This window comes from Tupaia chinensis, unplaced genomic scaffold (assembly GCF_000334495.1).
Source record: "Tupaia chinensis unplaced genomic scaffold, TupChi_1.0 Scaffold000037_2, whole genome shotgun sequence".
Lineage (NCBI taxonomy): Eukaryota > Metazoa > Chordata > Mammalia > Scandentia > Tupaiidae > Tupaia > Tupaia belangeri.
In genome coordinates, this window is record NW_006159478.1 from 42,181 (window position 1) to 47,541 (window position 5,361).

The 5,361-nt window shown below is 35.0% G+C and overlaps 1 pseudogene; it reads left to right on the forward strand.

The window, feature by feature from the left end:
* The window catches only part of LOC102499650 (olfactory receptor 4C15-like), a 39,692-nt pseudogene extending 35,002 nt beyond the window's left edge, over nt 1-4,690 (forward strand).
* The last annotated feature ends 671 nt before the right edge of the window (nt 4,691-5,361 follow it).

Genomic DNA, 5,361 nt, shown 5'->3' on the forward strand with positions numbered 1-5,361 from the left:
TGTGCATGTGTGCCCAAAATCCCAACAGGAGAATAGAGGAGAAGGGACTGTGGCCTGGCCATCCCCCCTGGGGAGTGATTTCTCGCTTTCTGTCTCTCTGTTTCTCCTGCAAGTTCACGTGCCGTACAGCAAAATTCTCTCTCTTATAATAATAATAATAATAATAATAATAATAATAATAATAATTGAATATTATAAATTTTATTTTATAAATATTTACTATGTTTGGTAGAGAAGAGATAGTGATGATCCCTACACTCAAAAATATTTACAATTTCAAAAACATATTAACAATTTGAAAAGTAAATTAAGTCTTATTTCCTGGTTTCTAGTCAGTATGCAAAATGACTCCAGTAGCTAATCACTTCAACCAGGATTTGCATGTTTGTTGCTTCCTGGAATCTAGTCCTCTGGATTTTATATTGCTATTCTTTCATGATTTTACTCATGATACTTTGGGCATGGTTTTGGTATTCCTTCAGGAAGTCTTGGTTTATTTTAAGTGTCAGTGTAACCCCAGAATTTGTTATTGCCTTTCTTCTCTAATATCTCTGTTTTCTTTAGGTGTCCTCATCCAATCTCATAATGTAAATTATTTACTAATAATGATTTCCAAATAAAGTTCTACAGTACTGATTTGAAATTCATAATTAAAGAAATTTTACTGTCTGCTGAACATCTTTGCTTCTATATCCCATGGTTACCTGTATTTCAATGTTCTCTCATACCTTACTATTAGTTCTATTCTCCCCATCCTGAGATACCATTACTTAACCATTAAAAAAGTCTTTCATCATCCTCACTTTCTAGTATCCCCAGTTGCTAATTTAAGCTAGTGTAAGGAAAATGTGTGGAGAGAGAAAAATCCACACAGCCACTTGTTTTTATGTGAAATGTTAGTGCTAGTTCCTATTCATGGAATAGTTGCAAAAATTAAGAGATGTCAGGACCAGCAGATGGCAAAATGGTTACATCACTGGACTGCCATGTAGTAGTCAACTGTGGTTTGTCTCCCAGGCCTGGTGATTTAGAACTTAGACTGTGTGTGTGCATGCCTGTGTGCTCCAAATCCTGAGAGGAGAATGGAGGAGAAGAAATTGTTGTGTGGCCATTTCCCCAGGCGGTGATTTCTAGCTTCTCTATCTCTCCAGCAACTGCATGCACAAGAATCTCTTTTTTTAAAAAAAAAAGGAAAAAAAAAAAGTACTGTATACACTGATCTTATTACATAAAATGTATTCAATAAATATTTGGAGAAATAAAGTTATTTCAATAAAATTTATTCTTTAATAAGTATCTTTTTATTAATATTAGTAAAACATGGAAATTAATTTTTAAAAAGAAATTAAGTGTTCAGTAAAAAGGGAGGTTTTCAAAAAGTTCAAGGAAAATGCATTTTACGAAAAACTAAGCAAAGATTTTAAATTTTTTGTCATATTTTATGAATATTTTATTTCAGCTCTGAGAAATAAAAAAAGAGGGAAACGCATCTTTCCACACAGTAATTTAACTGACGTAAATTCAGAAAAGCTAGAACAGATAGAAATGTAAATATGTATATATGTGTGTATATATGTATGCCATATACATACATATACATAGGGATTATCAGATTTTAGTCTCATTGGTATTTATATCTTCATTTATTCTGTTTTGATTTTTAGCCAATACCTTTAAAAGTCAAATGCATTCTAATACTTATACCTGTGGTCTAGCAATCATTTAATATTATTTGGATTGTATTAATAGCTTATATTTTAATCACTTATATGATTGTTCAAAGTTTACATTTGAAAATGTAGTGGAAAAACTTTAGTTATACTCTATATGATGGTTACCCATTACATTTGTTTTTAACCAAAATTAATTTGAATTCCATTTTTACACAAACTTATAAAAAGTATTCACATATAAATATAAACCCTCAGATTATAAATTTGTAATTCTCTGTCAGGAGTTGTCTGCTTGCCACAGAATAGAATCTCTTGTTTTAGCATACTGGACTGCCTTCTCTGGATCATACTTACAAATATAAGTGTGTTACAACAGCTAGAAAAGTTTGCTTCTTATGACATGGAATAGCAATTTAAGGCACTGGGTGAACAATAGATATTTCTTGGTGAACCAATTTCTCTTTCATCAATGATACTATTTGTTTTGTTTTGTTTTGATTTTTATATTTTTACATTTTTGCCATAGGGCACATGCACTTGTTAGAGAGAGACAGAGACAATGAGAAGGAAAGTGAGACATTATCTCCCTGGAGGGATGGCCACACCCTAATACCTTCTCTTCCTTTCTCCTCCTGGGATTTTTGGCATGCACACAAATGTGCCTAGTGTGATTTTGAAGCTTCCAGGTCTGGTATTTGAAGGCCGGTTGGTCTTGTGGGAGCCCTGTGCCTTAACCACCATGGCCTCTGCAGGCCCCATTATTTGTCCTGTTCTCTGACCCCTTCTCCACCATCCATTTCTATGTTTTCTTCTCTTTTTCTGGTACCCTCGGTGGGCCTGAGATACCTACTACCTCTACCTTCTTTATATCTGATTACTGAATATGAGAAGAGTTAATCTGCTATTTTTCACAGGCTCGGTAGACAAAGCACAAGTTCAATTTATTGCAATATCTGAGATGTTTCTGATTTACAAAAGAAGGGGAACTTTAGAGGATAATATTCTTTATGATGATGATATATCATTTCACCAGTGTTAAAATAGTCCCTCTGGAATGCAGAATGAGATCTCCTAGTTTTCTTTGGGAAAATGCTTTCAAATGAGATGAATAGAGTTTACACTAATTCATATAGTCTTCTAACAGGTAAATGACAGATTATTTTCACCTTTTAAGCACAGAAATAATCATTACAAATAAGTTAAATGTAATTTTTAATATATTTCCCTGTCTCATGATTACACTATGCCAACCTCCTCTGAGAAACAGAATAGAAAAATCCAGTTATTTTGTAAAGTGTATGGACAAGTTAAGCCCTCTCTAAGAGCTATGGGTACTAGAAACTTAGAAGACATCATGAGTGATAAAAGTTTGACAAAATGTTAATAAAGTACAGTGACCATAATGTAGCTTCCAGAGAATTGCCAGCATTTCACACGATGTCAGTTTTTAATAGAATATTTCATACTGTAGCATAGAGTCATTACTCCTCATAGTTTCTTAAGTACTATCTTAAGAATATAATTTGTAGAGGTGACCCCTCTGTGCAGTGGTTAAGCACTGTGTAAAAGAAACTGGATCACAAATAGACCGCAATGGTTCAAAGTCTGGCCTCAGTGGCATAAGAAACATGCTGGATGTGTACATATGTGCCCATAATTGTGACAAGATGGAGAAGTGGAAAAAAAAAAGGATTGTGATATTACCAGAGGCCATTGAGAGGCACATTGTCTTTTTCTCTGGCATGCACACACACCCTCTGGCAAAAATCTTTTGCATGCTGAAGGATCCCAAATAACTAAGAATGTTTCTTGTAAAGATGAACTGTCCTTCATACCATTTACACCTAAATGTTGAATTTTCTGTTTTGAAAATGAACTTTTCTTGCTACACAGAGGTAACAAATATAGTAGTCAGTTTTGTATTTAGAAATGTAATGGCAGCAGGGGTATTTTCATAATTTTCAGATTATGCATTCTTTAGGAATACTTTTGTATTTCTGCTTGCAAATATACATTTCCAAACTTGAAATAGAGGTGTGAACAGTGTGTTTTAAAAAAATTGAACAAAGAATTACAAATGTTAACAGAAATATGTTACATATATAATCTATAATTGACACAGATATGATACTGAGTTTGAAAAGCTGTTAATGATAAAATGTATGATAATATCTTTAAACCGATTGGTGTACAGTAGATTCATGCTTGGAAAATTCTCTTTACAACTGTGGTGATGTATAGTGATTGAATGTATAAAATAAAACAACAGACAAACTGAAAAAAGAAGTTAACATAAAGAAACTCAAAAAAACTAAATAGTACTCATCAGGAAATGTTCAAAGCAAGCATGACAATGAGGAAGATAAATAATACATATTAAAAGTGAATGATTACGTGTGTGAGTGGAGTGGAGAGAGAGAGAAAGAGAGATTGCTTATAAATATTAAGGTTAAATCTTTCATTTTCCTCAGTTTTCATCCTTGTCCAGTATTTTATTATTAATTATCACCCTTGCCCCACTAAAATGCTCTTGCCCTCTGTCTGGTAAGACTAAGAAAGATGAATAATTAAATATTTATACAGCAACCTAAGGGACAACTGAGTACAAGAAGTTGGGTATTGAATTTTATGACAAACTTTTGGTCCTCTGGTCAGTTTGTTTTCCAGACAGCAGGAAGGAATTAGGGGATTCTGTTCCATAGAGTGAAGAGCTGAGGATGAGTAAACAATAATTAGAATTTAGGGGGATGAAGCAGTTTGGGTAAACCTACTTTTATTTACAGAAATAATGGTAAATTCTGCAAAGAAATAAATGAGAATGGAGATTCTTGTAAAAATCTGTCTAATGTAAAAGATTCAGGAAGAGGGTTCATTAGGAAATTAATGTTTTGCACTGTAGCTTCTGCAATACAACATGGAAGCGTGAAGGAGACACCAACACTGCATTTGCCCTCCCGTATGCTAATGGGGCCATGCAGACAACACAAGCTGGTAAAGAGGCTGCTTCCCGTGTCTAAAAGGCAAGGCCTGGACTGGGAAGAAACTGTGAGGCACGGCCCAGTTTACGAGCCCTCCCTTGTGTCATTGTACTGGCTGGTACTCAATTTCTCTGCCATGAGCTTTACTGACGGTAGCCATAAGGACAAAATAAAAACCCCAGCCTTACTATAATTTTTACAATAATCCTGAAGGAATGCAGATCCCTTACGCTAGCAAATGGGAATTATCTCCTGAAGTCCACCCCGCCACCTGCCTGGAAAATGTCAATAAAGAGTGCTGCAGTCACCTCTCCTACTGGGGATTACATAGACAACATTAGAAAAGGTTTGTTAATGGAAAGCTACTAAATTGGTAAAACAACCTCAGTAGCTGGGGGAGGCTTAGGGACTCATTCGTGAGGCACTGATATCCCAAACAAAGACCATGAGCCACCTTTGAGCTCAGGACAAGGGAAGATCACTGTTCCCCAAGCCACAGCCATTGTATAGTACAACACGTAAAGGGTCCCAAGTACACAGTAACCTTTAGGTCAGTCATTAAGCTGCTCGCAAGACCACATTCCTTTCCCCTGTAGGCAATAGGCTCACCCCCATAGCTGTTAATTACCCCAAAAGCAATATAGATATTTCGCTTTAGTATATATTAAGCATGTTTTTTACTTAACAAGACAAGATTTCTATCTAGGCCT